The 19,855-nt window shown below is 37.4% G+C and overlaps 5 pseudogenes; all 5 read right to left on the bottom strand.

Moving 5' to 3' along the window:
* Positions 1 to 799: 799 nt before the first annotated feature.
* On the bottom strand, positions 800 to 2,759 carry LOC128155833 (uncharacterized; annotated as a pseudogene).
* Positions 2,760 to 4,772: 2,013 nt separating this feature from the next.
* LOC128155853 (uncharacterized) lies at positions 4,773 to 6,732 on the bottom strand (annotated as a pseudogene).
* A 2,014-nt stretch (positions 6,733 to 8,746) lies between these two features.
* LOC128155849 (uncharacterized) lies at positions 8,747 to 10,706 on the bottom strand (annotated as a pseudogene).
* A 2,014-nt stretch (positions 10,707 to 12,720) lies between these two features.
* On the bottom strand, positions 12,721 to 14,680 carry LOC128155823 (uncharacterized; annotated as a pseudogene).
* A 2,017-nt stretch (positions 14,681 to 16,697) lies between these two features.
* Positions 16,698 to 18,656, bottom strand: LOC128155568 (uncharacterized; annotated as a pseudogene).
* Between the last annotated feature and the right edge of the window lie 1,199 nt (positions 18,657 to 19,855).

Below are 19,855 nucleotides of genomic sequence, written 5' to 3'. Positions count from 1 at the left end.
TATATGAGAAAATGTCAATAATTTGTACATGGAAGTTTGAATACAAAAAAAAAACATGGAGCGATCCTTGTTTGCATTTCAAAGGACTGTAATCTCAGTATAGTCACCCAGTTTGAATAGATTGGTAGTTCAAGTGAATTTTGCGTAATGATAATGAAATTAATATTTCCTCGACGCAGTTCAAAATTTACGTGTGTGTTTCAAAACAACACTTTAAGGTAACACTGGACAAATATTTACGCAAGTGACTATAACCAGAACAGTTTTTTTTTTAAATACTGTGACTAGAATCATCTCTGCCTGCTTACATTCAGCAGAAACACATCTCTGTTTTTTTTTCCTTCAAGAATCTAAATCAATCTTTGTGGAAAATTACTGACAAGACGTGGGAACAATTTCCAATACTTTGATTTTTGTGAGACATTGATCCTTTAATATTTCGACAATTTTTTTTATTTTTTAGCTTTGCCAAACTTACCCACTCTTATTACTGCCAAATGTTTACAATCCCTACTAATAGCACGCCGTAGCTGTCAATGTCAGAATTCTACCGGTCAACGGTTGACCGGCATTTCGTGTTATATTAGCTCCCCTTTGAATCTTGCAGATTCCCTTGCGATGCCACCCTTTCGTCAATGCTGTAAGGTTTGCACTTCACTTCTGATTTTCACAATTGCAATGCTATTCAATTTTCCATTCAATTCCTTATTTGATATATTTCATGAACTATTTTACTTTATGAAGCTTAAAATATACCAGTGGCATGTCGTGAAATTTGTAAAGTGACATAAGTAAGAGGTGCATTCATATTTGTTTTATTTGAAAAACAACAACAACTTCAGAATCAATATTCTGATATAAAAACGCAACACAAGTACTATAGAAACGACATAGAATAAATAACATGACAGAAATTATGCTACTGATATATCTCTTTGCGAATCCCTTACATTTGTAACTCGCTTCCAAGCATAGTCATATCGAAGTAATGATTTCCTGACAGTGTCTTTGTTAGAATCATTCAACAAACATCGTCGTACATAGACGGAATACCCTAAAGCAACAATTTTGTTGACTTGGGATCGAACGTCAGAATGAGATAAAAGTCTCGATTCCCAACACCTCGTCTTGGTGAATCCTGACGACAATTTACAGTATGTCACGTAACGTTTAGGATCGGAAAGTTTCCTCACAGAGAACTCGTACACAGCTGCAGGAAAAGTCTTTCCTCCGCAGACGCTGGTTTTGCGGAAACCCTTTCTTCCTCTGTATCTTTCAGTCCACAAAGAGTCGTTTTCTGGTTTGGTGGGAGAGATAACTAGTTCCCATGGGGACCACTGTATTTTGTTTAAAGAAAAATTCGTGTCCGGAACGTTTTCTCTCTTCAGTTTTCTAAGAGCGTTCATCTGAAATATTATGAAATACAATTTACCACAAATGGTAAAGAGCTGCGTGGTCAAACAACAAACATTTACGCCAGCCAAGGAATCCCGAAAAAGAGAGCAGGCTGGATCGATAAATGGAAAACCTCTGGTTAGCCAAAGTGTTCTATTAAGGACCGAGAAACAATCTCAATCTAATGGGGTGTATTCTGAAGAAGAAGAAAAAAGCTTCTACGTACCTTTTGACGAGAAATGGCCAAGAGTTTCGCCTTCTTTCTATCGACTGCAGACCTGGGTTTCTTTTTGGCGATGGTTTTCGTGACTTTATGAATGAGGGAACTGTTTTTCTTCAGTTTGGTAATGGAAGGAGCCTTTGTGAGCGAAGGTTTCTTTTTCAGAGCTGGCTTGAATGGAAGTGTTCTGGACTTTGGCTTCTCTGCGGTTGACGAGGACGTTGAAGGTTCTTCTTCTCCCTCTCTTAGAGCCCCGAATAGAGCGTGCAGTTCCTTATGGAGACCCATTCTAGCATCTCTGGCACGGACTTCCTGTTCATAGAGGTCTAGAAACTCTGCTCCTTGCTCTCTGTAGCAAATAGCCATGATAAAATCAAATAGGTTGGAAAACTGCTCCAACTCCATTCGTCTGCCTGCTGTCTTGTTGGCCAGTGTTTGGTAGAAGTTTTTGGTTCTCTCATCGCACGAACCTCTGCACTGTACACCGTACACGCGGACACTCTAAATGAATTGAAAAGTGTTTATGAGCCAAAATTTAAAGGGCTTTGCTTTTAATGTTGATTTGAATTATAAGTGATCGAAATTAATTTACCATCAAAAGCGTGTACACTCTAATTATTGCATAAAAGTACTCACCATTGCTGCCAATTTGTCTAATTCCACTTCCCAATCTAATCTCAATTTATTGTCTGGGTAATTTACACCATGCGGATTTGCATCTCCAATCATCACCAGAGCTCTCTGTGATCCCGGCGTCCACGAAAGACTTTGAACCTCATGCAACACCAATTCATAACATTCATCGCTATCGCCGCCACCCGTGGATTCAACATTTTTCACCCAGTTACACAGTTCTTTCAAATCGGTTGAAAAGTCAATGTGTTTGGTGACATATGACGAGTTTTTATCACAATAATCACCATGAGCGAAGACAGCGATTCTAAGACCGGGTATGTCCGTCTGTAGTCGTAGTATCAATTCTTGCACATTTTCTTTTACAGCGTTTATAGAACTGGACATCGACCCAGTAGTATCAAAAGAGAAGCAGATCTCCATAGGTCCTCCTGGTGGAACAGCCATGTTCATTTGATCAGGGTATTTCTGTGGATATGAATGTTCTGTATCCGCACGAGTTTATATACATTCGGGGTGAAGACTCGCGATTCTCTGTCTCGAACTCGTGCGGAGGGGAAGACTGGCGATTTCGGGATAGGATAGACTGGCGATACATTTAGCATAGATTTTTGCTGCCGATCTTTGCTATGCACATTTTAAAGCCTTTCAATACATTTTGGAAAATTAACCTGCAGTTAACTTATTTTAAGGGGTTTTTTTTACAGTGATGTAGTTAGAAGCACAGCAAACATAGCAAGAATTCTTGATTAAGTCATAAAAATAGTTCGCCAACATTTATTGGCCTGTTAAGACTAATCAGTTCTTGTCAGAAAAATGCGTTTTATTTGACTTTTTAAGCCTTTTGTGAATTCAAAATATTTTGGTATTATGTGAATTTTGTCTAAATGGGGTTTTTTGTACCGATAAGTGCTGTCAGAATAACGTTTTGGTACTGAGAAGTAGTGGTTTTGTCCAAAACTTCGTTTGTTGTTAAAATGCAAACCTAAAATGTAACTTTTTAAATTTGAAGTTAATCGACCAAACCTTCGAGATACAGGAGAGATGCATGTACGCTACAAATAATGTTTTTCGTGCGAACAAGGTTCGTGCCACGTTTTTCTTAACATATACATAAAGATCATCGTACATATGTTTAACACATATGCCATATGACAAGCACTTTAAGTTCATTTGAGTCACCAATACAAAAATAAAGGATTTGAACCAAGCTATTTTCAACATACCATTAACATGAACATTTACATGGGGCGATTCTTACAGTAAAACAATTCATTTTTGCCAGTAAATATAAGAATGTCCCAAACCTCTTGACGCTCATGTTAAAACGAACTGTCACTGATTGAATACATATTGAGAAACTACTGTTACTTAAGAATTGTAAATTTGCTGAGTATTAAAAGTATTGGCAAACTATTTGTGACTTGTTATGAACTGTGTTTATAATAGCTGCAAGGATATTTAATCAAATTATAGCAAACGAAAATATAAGTATACTATTATGTATCCTCTTGCATATGTATGACTTTTGATAGATTGTGTTCCCCTCTCTTTCTCCGCCCTCCTTCACACACCCCCCCCCTTCTTAACTAAAAATACTCAAACTTCCATGGTTGATAAAGAAAGTATTCGAGATTGTTTGTGCATATATATGTCTGTTTGTCGGTGTTTATACTTATATCTTAAAGAAAGTGAATATGTGATGTGTATGCACTGTAACCTAAGTATATGAGAAAATGTCAATAATTTGTACATGGAAGTTTGAATACAAAAAAAAAACATGGAGCGATCCTTGTTTGCATTTCAAAGGACTGTAATCTCAGTATAGTCACCCAGTTTGAATAGATTGGTAGTTCAAGTGAATTTTGCGTAATGATAATGAAATTAATATTTCCTCGACGCAGTTCAAAATTTACGTGTGTGTTTCAAAACAACACTTTAAGGTAACACTGGACAAATATTTACGCAAGTGACTATAACCAGAACAGTTTTTTTTTTAAATACTGTGACTAGAATCATCTCTGCCTGCTTACATTCAGCAGAAACACATCTCTGTTTTTTTTTCCTTCAAGAATCTAAATCAATCTTTGTGGAAAATTACTGACAAGACGTGGGAACAATTTCCAATACTTTGATTTTTGTGAGACATTGATCCTTTAATATTTCGACAATTTTTTTTATTTTTTAGCTTTGCCAAGCTTACCCACTCTTATTACTGCCAAATGTTTACAATCCCTACTAATAGCACGCCGTAGCTGTCAATGTCAGAATTCTACCGGTCAACGGTTGACCGGCATTTCGTGTTATATTAGCTCCCCTTTGAATCTTGCAGATTCCCTTGCGATGCCACCCTTTCGTCAATGCTGTAAGGTTTGCACTTCACTTCTGATTTTCACAATTGCAATGCTATTCAATTTTCCATTCAATTCCTTATTTGATATATTTCATGAACTATTTAACTTTATGAAGCTTAAAATATACCAGTGGCATGTCGTGAAATTTGTAAAGTGACATAAGTAAGAGGTGCATTCATATTTGTTTTATTTGAAAAACAACAACAACTTCAGAATCAATATTCTGATATAAAAACGCAACACAAGTACTATAGAAACGACATAGAATAAATAACATGACAGAAATTATGCTACTGATATATCTCTTTGCGAATCCCTTACATTTGTAACTCGCTTCCAAGCATAGTCATATCGAAGTAATGATTTCCTGACAGTGTCTTTGTTAGAATCATTCAACAAACATCGTCGTACATAGACGGAATACCCTAAAGCAACAATTTTGTTGACTTGGGATCGAACGTCAGAATGAGATAAAAGTCTCGATTCCCAACACCTCGTCTTGGTGAATCCTGACGACAATTTACAGTATGTCACGTAACGTTTAGGATCGGAAAGTTTCCTCACAGAGAACTCGTACACAGCTGCAGGAAAAGTCTTTCCTCCGCAGACGCTGGTTTTGCGGAAACCCTTTCTTCCTCTGTATCTTTCAGTCCACAAAGAGTCGTTTTCTGGTTTGGTGGGAGAGATAACTAGTTCCCATGGGGACCACTGTATTTTGTTTAAAGAAAAATTCGTGTCCGGAACGTTTTCTCTCTTCAGTTTTCTAAGAGCGTTCATCTGAAATATTATGAAATACAATTTACCACAAATGGTAAAGAGCTGCGTGGTCAAACAACAAACATTTACGCCAGCCAAGGAATCCCGAAAAAGAGAGCAGGCTGGATCGATAAATGGAAAACCTCTGGTTAGCCAAAGTGTTCTATTAAGGACCGAGAAACAATCTCAATCTAATGGGGTGTATTCTGAAGAAGAAGAAAAAAGCTTCTACGTACCTTTTGACGAGAAATGGCCAAGAGTTTCGCCTTCTTTCTATCGACTGCAGACCTGGGTTTCTTTTTGGCGATGGTTTTCGTGACTTTATGAATGAGGGAACTGTTTTTCTTCAGTTTGGTAATGGAAGGAGCCTTTGTGAGCGAAGGTTTCTTTTTCAGAGCTGGCTTGAATGGAAGTGTTCTGGACTTTGGCTTCTCTGCGGTTGACGAGGACGTTGAAGGTTCTTCTTCTCCCTCTCTTAGAGCCCCGAATAGAGCGTGCAGTTCCTTATGGAGACCCATTCTAGCATCTCTGGCACGGACTTCCTGTTCATAGAGGTCTAGAAACTCTGCTCCTTGCTCTCTGTAGCAAATAGCCATGATAAAATCAAATAGGTTGGAAAACTGCTCCAACTCCATTCGTCTGCCTGCTGTCTTGTTGGCCAGTGTTTGGTAGAAGTTTTTGGTTCTCTCATCGCACGAACCTCTGCACTGTACACCGTACACGCGGACACTCTAAATGAATTGAAAAGTGTTTATGAGCCAAAATTTAAAGGGCTTTGCTTTTAATGTTGATTTGAATTATAAGTGATCGAAATTAATTTACCATCAAAAGCGTGTACACTCTAATTATTGCATAAAAGTACTCACCATTGCTGCCAATTTGTCTAATTCCACTTCCCAATCTAATCTCAATTTATTGTCTGGGTAATTTACACCATGCGGATTTGCATCTCCAATCATCACCAGAGCTCTCTGTGATCCCGGCGTCCACGAAAGACTTTGAACCTCATGCAACACCAATTCATAACATTCATCGCTATCGCCGCCACCCGTGGATTCAACATTTTTCACCCAGTTACACAGTTCTTTCAAATCGGTTGAAAAGTCAATGTGTTTGGTGACATATGACGAGTTTTTATCACAATAATCACCATGAGCGAAGACAGCGATTCTAAGACCGGGTATGTCCGTCTGTAGTCGTAGTATCAATTCTTGCACATTTTCTTTTACAGCGTTTATAGAACTGGACATCGACCCAGTAGTATCAAAAGAGAAGCAGATCTCCATAGGTCCTCCTGGTGGAACAGCCATGTTCATTTGATCAGGGTATTTCTGTGGATATGAATGTTCTGTATCCGCACGAGTTTATATACATTCGGGGTGAAGACTCGCGATTCTCTGTCTCGAACTCGTGCGGAGGGGAAGACTGGCGATTTCGGGATAGGATAGACTGGCGATACATTTAGCATAGATTTTTGCTGCCGATCTTTGCTATGCACATTTTAAAGCCTTTCAATACATTTTGGAAAATTAACCTGCAGTTAACTTATTTTAAGGGGTTTTTTTTACAGTGATGTAGTTAGAAGCACAGCAAACATAGCAAGAATTCTTGATTAAGTCATAAAAATAGTTCGCCAACATTTATTGGCCTGTTAAGACTAATCAGTTCTTGTCAGAAAAATGCGTTTTATTTGACTTTTTAAGCCTTTTGTGAATTCAAAATATTTTGGTATTATGTGAATTTTGTCTAAATGGGGTTTTTTGTACCGATAAGTGCTGTCAGAATAACGTTTTGGTACTGAGAAGTAGTGGTTTTGTCCAAAACTTCGTTTGTTGTTAAAATGCAAACCTAAAATGTAACTTTTTAAATTTGAAGTTAATCGACCAAACCTTCGAGATACAGGAGAGATGCATGTACGCTACAAATAATGTTTTTCGTGCGAACAAGGTTCGTGCCACGTTTTTCTTAACATATACATAAAGATCATCGTACATATGTTTAACACATATGCCATATGACAAGCACTTTAAGTTCATTTGAGTCACCAATACAAAAATAAAGGATTTGAACCAAGCTATTTTCAACATACCATTAACATGAACATTTACATGGGGCGATTCTTACAGTAAAACAATTCATTTTTGCCAGTAAATATAAGAATGTCCCAAACCTCTTGACGCTCATGTTAAAACGAACTGTCACTGATTGAATACATATTGAGAAACTACTGTTACTTAAGAATTGTAAATTTGCTGAGTATTAAAAGTATTGGCAAACTATTTGTGACTTGTTATGAACTGTGTTTATAATAGCTGCAAGGATATTTAATCAAATTATAGCAAACGAAAATATAAGTATACTATTATGTATCCTCTTGCATATGTATGACTTTTGATAGATTGTGTTCCCCTCTCTTTCTCCGCCCTCCTTCACACACCCCCCCCCCTTCTTAACTAAAAATACTCAAACTTCCATGGTTGATAAAGAAAGTATTCGAGATTGTTTGTGCATATATATGTCTGTTTGTCGGTGTTTATACTTATATCTTAAAGAAAGTGAATATGTGATGTGTATGCACTGTAACCTAAGTATATGAGAAAATGTCAATAATTTGTACATGGAAGTTTGAATACAAAAAAAAAACATGGAGCGATCCTTGTTTGCATTTCAAAGGACTGTAATCTCAGTATAGTCACCCAGTTTGAATAGATTGGTAGTTCAAGTGAATTTTGCGTAATGATAATGAAATTAATATTTCCTCGACGCAGTTCAAAATTTACGTGTGTGTTTCAAAACAACACTTTAAGGTAACACTGGACAAATATTTACGCAAGTGACTATAACCAGAACAGTTTTTTTTTTAAATACTGTGACTAGAATCATCTCTGCCTGCTTACATTCAGCAGAAACACATCTCTGTTTTTTTTTCCTTCAAGAATCTAAATCAATCTTTGTGGAAAATTACTGACAAGACGTGGGAACAATTTCCAATACTTTGATTTTTGTGAGACATTGATCCTTTAATATTTCGACAATTTTTTTTATTTTTTAGCTTTGCCAAGCTTACCCACTCTTATTACTGCCAAATGTTTACAATCCCTACTAATAGCACGCCGTAGCTGTCAATGTCAGAATTCTACCGGTCAACGGTTGACCGGCATTTCGTGTTATATTAGCTCCCCTTTGAATCTTGCAGATTCCCTTGCGATGCCACCCTTTCGTCAATGCTGTAAGGTTTGCACTTCACTTCTGATTTTCACAATTGCAATGCTATTCAATTTTCCATTCAATTCCTTATTTGATATATTTCATGAACTATTTTACTTTATGAAGCTTAAAATATACCAGTGGCATGTCGTGAAATTTGTAAAGTGACATAAGTAAGAGGTGCATTCATATTTGTTTTATTTGAAAAACAACAACAACTTCAGAATCAATATTCTGATATAAAAACGCAACACAAGTACTATAGAAACGACATAGAATAAATAACATGACAGAAATTATGCTACTGATATATCTCTTTGCGAATCCCTTACATTTGTAACTCGCTTCCAAGCATAGTCATATCGAAGTAATGATTTCCTGACAGTGTCTTTGTTAGAATCATTCAACAAACATCGTCGTACATAGACGGAATACCCTAAAGCAACAATTTTGTTGACTTGGGATCGAACGTCAGAATGAGATAAAAGTCTCGATTCCCAACACCTCGTCTTGGTGAATCCTGACGACAATTTACAGTATGTCACGTAACGTTTAGGATCGGAAAGTTTCCTCACAGAGAACTCGTACACAGCTGCAGGAAAAGTCTTTCCTCCGCAGACGCTGGTTTTGCGGAAACCCTTTCTTCCTCTGTATCTTTCAGTCCACAAAGAGTCGTTTTCTGGTTTGGTGGGAGAGATAACTAGTTCCCATGGGGACCACTGTATTTTGTTTAAAGAAAAATTCGTGTCCGGAACGTTTTCTCTCTTCAGTTTTCTAAGAGCGTTCATCTGAAATATTATGAAATACAATTTACCACAAATGGTAAAGAGCTGCGTGGTCAAACAACAAACATTTACGCCAGCCAAGGAATCCCGAAAAAGAGAGCAGGCTGGATCGATAAATGGAAAACCTCTGGTTAGCCAAAGTGTTCTATTAAGGACCGAGAAACAATCTCAATCTAATGGGGTGTATTCTGAAGAAGAAGAAAAAAGCTTCTACGTACCTTTTGACGAGAAATGGCCAAGAGTTTCGCCTTCTTTCTATCGACTGCAGACCTGGGTTTCTTTTTGGCGATGGTTTTCGTGACTTTATGAATGAGGGAACTGTTTTTCTTCAGTTTGGTAATGGAAGGAGCCTTTGTGAGCGAAGGTTTCTTTTTCAGAGCTGGCTTGAATGGAAGTGTTCTGGACTTTGGCTTCTCTGCGGTTGACGAGGACGTTGAAGGTTCTTCTTCTCCCTCTCTTAGAGCCCCGAATAGAGCGTGCAGTTCCTTATGGAGACCCATTCTAGCATCTCTGGCACGGACTTCCTGTTCATAGAGGTCTAGAAACTCTGCTCCTTGCTCTCTGTAGCAAATAGCCATGATAAAATCAAATAGGTTGGAAAACTGCTCCAACTCCATTCGTCTGCCTGCTGTCTTGTTGGCCAGTGTTTGGTAGAAGTTTTTGGTTCTCTCATCGCACGAACCTCTGCACTGTACACCGTACACGCGGACACTCTAAATGAATTGAAAAGTGTTTATGAGCCAAAATTTAAAGGGCTTTGCTTTTAATGTTGATTTGAATTATAAGTGATCGAAATTAATTTACCATCAAAAGCGTGTACACTCTAATTATTGCATAAAAGTACTCACCATTGCTGCCAATTTGTCTAATTCCACTTCCCAATCTAATCTCAATTTATTGTCTGGGTAATTTACACCATGCGGATTTGCATCTCCAATCATCACCAGAGCTCTCTGTGATCCCGGCGTCCACGAAAGACTTTGAACCTCATGCAACACCAATTCATAACATTCATCGCTATCGCCGCCACCCGTGGATTCAACATTTTTCACCCAGTTACACAGTTCTTTCAAATCGGTTGAAAAGTCAATGTGTTTGGTGACATATGACGAGTTTTTATCACAATAATCACCATGAGCGAAGACAGCGATTCTAAGACCGGGTATGTCCGTCTGTAGTCGTAGTATCAATTCTTGCACATTTTCTTTTACAGCGTTTATAGAACTGGACATCGACCCAGTAGTATCAAAAGAGAAGCAGATCTCCATAGGTCCTCCTGGTGGAACAGCCATGTTCATTTGATCAGGGTATTTCTGTGGATATGAATGTTCTGTATCCGCACGAGTTTATATACATTCGGGGTGAAGACTCGCGATTCTCTGTCTCGAACTCGTGCGGAGGGGAAGACTGGCGATTTCGGGATAGGATAGACTGGCGATACATTTAGCATAGATTTTTGCTGCCGATCTTTGCTATGCACATTTTAAAGCCTTTCAATACATTTTGGAAAATTAACCTGCAGTTAACTTATTTTAAGGGGTTTTTTTTACAGTGATGTAGTTAGAAGCACAGCAAACATAGCAAGAATTCTTGATTAAGTCATAAAAATAGTTCGCCAACATTTATTGGCCTGTTAAGACTAATCAGTTCTTGTCAGAAAAATGCGTTTTATTTGACTTTTTAAGCCTTTTGTGAATTCAAAATATTTTGGTATTATGTGAATTTTGTCTAAATGGGGTTTTTTGTACCGATAAGTGCTGTCAGAATAACGTTTTGGTACTGAGAAGTAGTGGTTTTGTCCAAAACTTCGTTTGTTGTTAAAATGCAAACCTAAAATGTAACTTTTTAAATTTGAAGTTAATCGACCAAACCTTCGAGATACAGGAGAGATGCATGTACGCTACAAATAATGTTTTTCGTGCGAACAAGGTTCGTGCCACGTTTTTCTTAACATATACATAAAGATCATCGTACATATGTTTAACACATATGCCATATGACAAGCACTTTAAGTTCATTTGAGTCACCAATACAAAAATAAAGGATTTGAACCAAGCTATTTTCAACATACCATTAACATGAACATTTACATGGGGCGATTCTTACAGTAAAACAATTCATTTTTGCCAGTAAATATAAGAATGTCCCAAACCTCTTGACGCTCATGTTAAAACGAACTGTCACTGATTGAATACATATTGAGAAACTACTGTTACTTAAGAATTGTAAATTTGCTGAGTATTAAAAGTATTGGCAAACTATTTGTGACTTGTTATGAACTGTGTTTATAATAGCTGCAAGGATATTTAATCAAATTATAGCAAACGAAAATATAAGTATACTATTATGTATCCTCTTGCATATGTATGACTTTTGATAGATTGTGTTCCCCTCTCTTTCTCCGCCCTCCTTCACACACCCCCCCCCCTTCTTAACTAAAAATACTCAAACTTCCATGGTTGATAAAGAAAGTATTCGAGATTGTTTGTGCATATATATGTCTGTTTGTCGGTGTTTATACTTATATCTTAAAGAAAGTGAATATGTGATGTGTATGCACTGTAACCTAAGTATATGAGAAAATGTCAATAATTTGTACATGGAAGTTTGAATACAAAAAAAAAACATGGAGCGATCCTTGTTTGCATTTCAAAGGACTGTAATCTCAGTATAGTCACCCAGTTTGAATAGATTGGTAGTTCAAGTGAATTTTGCGTAATGATAATGAAATTAATATTTCCTCGACGCAGTTCAAAATTTACGTGTGTGTTTCAAAACAACACTTTAAGGTAACACTGGACAAATATTTACGCAAGTGACTATAACCAGAACAGTTTTTTTTTTAAATACTGTGACTAGAATCATCTCTGCCTGCTTACATTCAGCAGAAACACATCTCTGTTTTTTTTTCCTTCAAGAATCTAAATCAATCTTTGTGGAAAATTACTGACAAGACGTGGGAACAATTTCCAATACTTTGATTTTTGTGAGACATTGATCCTTTAATATTTCGACAATTTTTTTTATTTTTTAGCTTTGCCAAGCTTACCCACTCTTATTACTGCCAAATGTTTACAATCCCTACTAATAGCACGCCGTAGCTGTCAATGTCAGAATTCTACCGGTCAACGGTTGACCGGCATTTCGTGTTATATTAGCTCCCCTTTGAATCTTGCAGATTCCCTTGCGATGCCACCCTTTCGTCAATGCTGTAAGGTTTGCACTTCACTTCTGATTTTCACAATTGCAATGCTATTCAATTTTCCATTCAATTCCTTATTTGATATATTTCATGAACTATTTTACTTTATGAAGCTTAAAATATACCAGTGGCATGTCGTGAAATTTGTAAAGTGACATAAGTAAGAGGTGCATTCATATTTGTTTTATTTGAAAAACAACAACAACTTCAGAATCAATATTCTGATATAAAAACGCAACACAAGTACTATAGAAACGACATAGAATAAATAACATGACAGAAATTATGCTACTGATATATCTCTTTGCGAATCCCTTACATTTGTAACTCGCTTCCAAGCATAGTCATATCGAAGTAATGATTTCCTGACAGTGTCTTTGTTAGAATCATTCAACAAACATCGTCGTACATAGACGGAATACCCTAAAGCAACAATTTTGTTGACTTGGGATCGAACGTCAGAATGAGATAAAAGTCTCGATTCCCAACACCTCGTCTTGGTGAATCCTGACGACAATTTACAGTATGTCACGTAACGTTTAGGATCGGAAAGTTTCCTCACAGAGAACTCGTACACAGCTGCAGGAAAAGTCTTTCCTCCGCAGACGCTGGTTTTGCGGAAACCCTTTCTTCCTCTGTATCTTTCAGTCCACAAAGAGTCGTTTTCTGGTTTGGTGGGAGAGATAACTAGTTCCCATGGGGACCACTGTATTTTGTTTAAAGAAAAATTCGTGTCCGGAACGTTTTCTCTCTTCAGTTTTCTAAGAGCGTTCATCTGAAATATTATGAAATACAATTTACCACAAATGGTAAAGAGCTGCGTGGTCAAACAACAAACATTTACGCCAGCCAAGGAATCCCGAAAAAGAGAGCAGGCTGGATCGATAAATGGAAAACCTCTGGTTAGCCAAAGTGTTCTATTAAGGACCGAGAAACAATCTCAATCTAATGGGGTGTATTCTGAAGAAGAAGAAAAAAGCTTCTACGTACCTTTTGACGAGAAATGGCCAAGAGTTTCGCCTTCTTTCTATCGACTGCAGACCTGGGTTTCTTTTTGGCGATGGTTTTCGTGACTTTATGAATGAGGGAACTGTTTTTCTTCAGTTTGGTAATGGAAGGAGCCTTTGTGAGCGAAGGTTTCTTTTTCAGAGCTGGCTTGAATGGAAGTGTTCTGGACTTTGGCTTCTCTGCGGTTGACGAGGACGTTGAAGGTTCTTCTTCTCCCTCTCTTAGAGCCCCGAATAGAGCGTGCAGTTCCTTATGGAGACCCATTCTAGCATCTCTGGCACGGACTTCCTGTTCATAGAGGTCTAGAAACTCTGCTCCTTGCTCTCTGTAGCAAATAGCCATGATAAAATCAAATAGGTTGGAAAACTGCTCCAACTCCATTCGTCTGCCTGCTGTCTTGTTGGCCAGTGTTTGGTAGAAGTTTTTGGTTCTCTCATCGCACGAACCTCTGCACTGTACACCGTACACGCGGACACTCTAAATGAATTGAAAAGTGTTTATGAGCCAAAATTTAAAGGGCTTTGCTTTTAATGTTGATTTGAATTATAAGTGATCGAAATTAATTTACCATCAAAAGCGTGTACACTCTAATTATTGCATAAAAGTACTCACCATTGCTGCCAATTTGTCTAATTCCACTTCCCAATCTAATCTCAATTTATTGTCTGGGTAATTTACACCATGCGGATTTGCATCTCCAATCATCACCAGAGCTCTCTGTGATCCCGGCGTCCACGAAAGACTTTGAACCTCATGCAACACCAATTCATAACATTCATCGCTATCGCCGCCACCCGTGGATTCAACATTTTTCACCCAGTTACACAGTTCTTTCAAATCGGTTGAAAAGTCAATGTGTTTGGTGACATATGACGAGTTTTTATCACAATAATCACCATGAGCGAAGACAGCGATTCTAAGACCGGGTATGTCCGTCTGTAGTCGTAGTATCAATTCTTGCACATTTTCTTTTACAGCGTTTATAGAACTGGACATCGACCCAGTAGTATCAAAAGAGAAGCAGATCTCCATAGGTCCTCCTGGTGGAACAGCCATGTTCATTTGATCAGGGTATTTCTGTGGATATGAATGTTCTGTATCCGCACGAGTTTATATACATTCGGGGTGAAGACTCGCGATTCTCTGTCTCGAACTCGTGCGGAGGGGAAGACTGGCGATTTCGGGATAGGATAGACTGGCGATACATTTAGCATAGATTTTTGCTGCCGATCTTTGCTATGCACATTTTAAAGCCTTTCAATACATTTTGGAAAATTAACCTGCAGTTAACTTATTTTAAGGGGTTTTTTTTTACAGTGATGTAGTTAGAAGCACAGCAAACATAGCAAGAATTCTTGATTAAGTCATAAAAATAGTTCGCCAACATTTATTGGCCTGTTAAGACTAATCAGTTCTTGTCAGAAAAATGCGTTTTATTTGACTTTTTAAGCCTTTTGTGAATTCAAAATATTTTGGTATTATGTGAATTTTGTCTAAATGGGGTTTTTTGTACCGATAAGTGCTGTCAGAATAACGTTTTGGTACTGAGAAGTAGTGGTTTTGTCCAAAACTTCGTTTGTTGTTAAAATGCAAACCTAAAATGTAACTTTTTAAATTTGAAGTTAATCGACCAAACCTTCGAGATACAGGAGAGATGCATGTACGCTACAAATAATGTTTTTCGTGCGAACAAGGTTCGTGCCACGTTTTTCTTAACATATACATAAAGATCATCGTACATATGTTTAACACATATGCCATATGACAAGCACTTTAAGTTCATTTCGAGTCACCAATACAAAAATAAAGGATTTGAACCAAGCTATTTTCAACATACCATTAACATGAACATTTACATGGGGCGATTCTTACAGTAAAACAATTTATTTTTGCCAGTAAATATAAGAATGTCCCAAACCTCTTGACGCTCATGTTAAAACGAACTGTCACTGATTGAATACATATTGAGAAACTACTGTTACTTAAGAATTGTAAATTTGCTGAGTATTAAAAGTATTGGCAAACTATTTGTGACTTGTTATGAACTGTGTTTATAATAGCTGCAAGGATATTTAATCAAATTATAGCAAACGAAAATATAAGTATACTATTATGTATCCTCTTGCATATGTATGACTTTTGATAGATTGTGTTCCCCTCTCTTTCTCCGCCCTCCTTCACACCCCCCCCCCCCCCCTTCTTAACTAAAAATACTCAAACTTCCATGGTTGATAAAGAAAGTATTCGAGATTGTTTGTGCATATATATGTCTGTTTGTCGGTGTTTATACTTATATCTTAAAGAAAGTGAATATGTGATGTGTATGCACTGTAACCTAAGTATATGAGAAAATGTCAATAATTTGTACATGGAAGTTTGAATACAAAAAAAAAATGGAGCGATCCTTGTTTGCATTTCAAAGGACTGTAATCTCAGTATAGTCACCCAGTTTGAATAGATTGGTAGTTCAAGTGAATTTTGCGAAATGATAATGAAATTAATATTTCCTCGACGCAGTTCAAAATTTACGTGTGTGTTTCAAAACAACACTTTAAGGTAACACGGGACAGATATTTAAGCAAGTTACTATAACGAGTACAGTTTTTTTTTTTAAATACTGTGACTAGAATCATCTCTGCCTGCTTACATTCAGCAGAAACACATCTCTGTTTTTTTTTCCTTCAAGAATCTAAATCAATCTTTGTGGAAAATTACTGACAAGACGTGGGAACAATTTCCAATACTTTGATTTTTGTGAGACATTGATCCTTTAATATTTCGACAATTTTTTTATTTTTTAGCTTTGCCAAGCTTACCCACTCTTATTACTGCCAAATGTTTACAATCCCTACTAATAGCACGCCGTAGCTGTCAATGTCAGAATTCTACCGGTCAACGGTTGACCGGCATTTCGTGTTATATTAGCTCCCCTTTGAATCTTGCAGATTCCCTTGCGATGCCACCCTTTCGTCAATGCTGTAAGGTTTGCACTTCACTTCTGATTTTCACAATTGCAATGCTATTCAATTTTCCATTCAATTCCTTATTTGATATATTTCATGAACTATTTTACTTTATGAAGCTTAAAATATACCAGTGGCATGTCGTGAAATTTGTAAAGTGACATAAGTAAGAGGTGCATTCATATTTGTTTTATTTGAAAAACAACAACAACTTCAGAATCAATATTCTGATATAAAAACGCAACACAAGTACTATAGAAACGACATAGAATAAATAACATGACAGAAATTATGCTACTGATATATCTCTTTGCGAATCCCTTACATTTGTAACTCGCTTCCAAGCATAGTCATATCGAAGTAATGATTTCCTGACAGTGTCTTTGTTAGAATCATTCAACAAACATCGTCGTACATAGACGGAATACCCTAAAGCAACAATTTTGTTGACTTGGGATCGAACGTCAGAATGAGATAAAAGTCTCGATTCCCAACACCTCGTCTTGGTGAATCCTGACGACAATTTACAGTATGTCACGTAACGTTTAGGATCGGAAAGTTTCCTCACAGAGAACTCGTACACAGCTGCAGGAAAAGTCTTTCCTCCGCAGACGCTGGTTTTGCGGAAACCCTTTCTTCCTCTGTATCTTTCAGTCCACAAAGAGTCGTTTTCTGGTTTGGTGGGAGAGATAACTAGTTCCCATGGGGACCACTGTATTTTGTTTAAAGAAAAGTTCGTGTCCGGAACGTTTTCTCTCTTCAGTTTTCTAAGAGCGTTCATCTGAAATATTATGAAATACAATTTACCACAAATGGTAAAGAGCTGCGTGGTCAAACAACAAACATTTACGCCAGCCAAGGAATCCCGAAAAAGAGAGCAGGCTGGATCGATAAATGGAAAGCCTCTGGTTAGCCAAAGTGTTCTATTAAGGGCCGAGAAACAATCTCAATCTAATGGGGTGTATTCTGAAGAAGAAGAAAAAAGCTTCTACGTACCTTTTGACGAGAAATGGCCAAGAGTTTCGCCTTCTTTCTATCGACTGCAGACCTGGGTTTCTTTTTGGCGATGGTTTTCTTGACTTTATGAATGAGGGAACTGTTTTTCTTCAGTTTGGTAATGGAAGGAGCCTTTGTGAGCGAAGGTTTCTTTTTCAGAGCTGGCTTGAATGGAAGTGTTCTGGACTTTGGCTTCTCTGCGGTTGACGAGGACGTTGAAGGTTCTTCTTCTCCCTCTCTTAGAGCCCCGAACAGAGCGTGCAGTTCCTTATGGAGACCCATTCTAGCATCTCTGGCACGGACTTCCTGTTCATAGAGGTCTAGAAACTCTGCTCCTTGCTCTCTGTAGCAAATAGCCATGATAAAATCAAATAGGTTGGAAAACTGCTCCAACTCCATTCGTCTGCCCGCTGTCTTGTTGGCCAGTGTTTGGTAGAAGTTTTTGGTTCTCTCATCGCACGAACCTCTGCACTGTACACCGTACACGCGGACACTCTAAATGAATTGAAAAGTGTTTATGAGCCAAATTTAAAGGGCTTTGCTTTTAATGTTGATTTGAATTATAAGTGATCGAAATTAATTTACCATCAAAAGCGTGTACACTCTAATTATTGCATAAAAGTACTCACCATTGCTGCCAATTTGTCTAATTCCACTTCCCAATCTAATCTCAATTTATTGTCTGGGTAATTTACACCATGCGGATTTGCATCTCCAATCATCACCAGAGCTCTCTGTGATCCCGGCGTCCACGAAAGACTTTGAACCTCATGCAACACCAATTCATAACATTCATCGCTATCGCCGCCACCCGTGGATTCAACATTTTTCACCCAGTTACACAGTTCTTTCAAATCGGTTGAAAAGTCAATGTGTTTGGTGACATATGACGAGTTTTTATTACAATAATCACCATGAGCGAAGACAGCGATTCTAAGACCGGGTATGTCCGTCTGTAGTCGTAGTATCAATTCTTGCACATTTTCTTTTACAGCGTTTATAGAACTGGACATCGACCCAGTAGTATCAAAAGAGAAGCAGATCTCCATAGGTCCTCCTGGTGGAACAGCCATGTTCATTTGATCAGGGTATTTCTGTGGATATGAATGTTCTGTATCCGCACGAGTTTATATACATTCGGGGTGAAGACTCGCGATTCTCTGTCTCGAACTCGTGCGGAGGGGAAGACTGGCGATTTCGGAATAGATAGACTGGCGATACATTTAACATAGATCTTTGCTGACGATCTTTGCTATGCACATTTTAAAGCCATTCATTACAATTTGGGAAATTTAGGTGCAGTTATTGTTCATATTTTTAGGGGTTTTTTTTTTTTACAGTGATGTAGTTAAAAGCACGGCAAACAAAACAAGAATTCTTGATTAACTAATGAAAATAGTTCGACAACATTTATTGGCCTGTTAAGATTAATCAGTTCAAGTTAGAAAAAATGCCCGTTGTATTTGACTTTTTAAGCCTTTTGTGAATTCATAATATTTTGGTATTATGCGTAATTTTGTCTAAATGGGGTTTTTTGTACCGATAAGTGCTGTCAGAATAACTTTTTTGTACTTAGAAGTATTGTTTTTGTCGAACACTTCGTTTGATGTTAATTTTCAAGCCTCAAATGTAACTGTTTGAAGTTAGTCGACCAAACCTTCGAGATACAGGAGAGATGCATGCACGGTATTAACAATGTTTTTAAACAAAAAGGTAGCACGGGACAAATAATTATGCAAGTTATTATAACCAGAAGAGTTGGGGTTTTTTTTGGAAATTATATGACTCTCTGCTTACATTCAGCAGAAACACATCTGTGATTTTCTCCTTTGAGAGTCTTAAACCAATCTTTGTGGAAAATTACTGACAAGATGTGAACAATTCCCAATACTATGATTTTTATGATATAATGATCCTTTAATATTTCGGCAATTTTTCATTTTTTTTTTTTAGCTATCAGTATGCCGTAACTCTTAATGTCAGAATTTTACCGGTCAATAGTTCACTGGCATTTCGTGTCATTTTACCTCCTTATGAATCTTGTAGAATCCCTGTGCGATGTCTACCCCTTTGTCAATGCCGTCAATTTTGCATTTCACTTCAGATTTATGCAACTGCAATGCTATTCAGTTTTTTTCTCTCTTTATTTGAGAAATAAAACCTAACACCAATTAAATGTTTTTATTAAACAACTTACCAAATAAGACAAACAAACCGTACACTTACCAAATAAGACAAACAAACCGTACACATAGTTTTTTAAGATCAATATAACGGTATTCTCATTTAACTAGAAAATGGCGGTATATTAAATAAATTTAAACCCGGTACCTTTA

Source organism: Crassostrea angulata, chromosome 7 (assembly GCF_025612915.1).
Source record: "Crassostrea angulata isolate pt1a10 chromosome 7, ASM2561291v2, whole genome shotgun sequence".
NCBI classification, from domain to species: Eukaryota; Metazoa; Mollusca; class Bivalvia; order Ostreida; family Ostreidae; genus Magallana; species Magallana angulata.
Note: the sequence above shows the minus strand (reverse complement) of the source record. Positions and strands in the feature narration are given on the sequence as shown.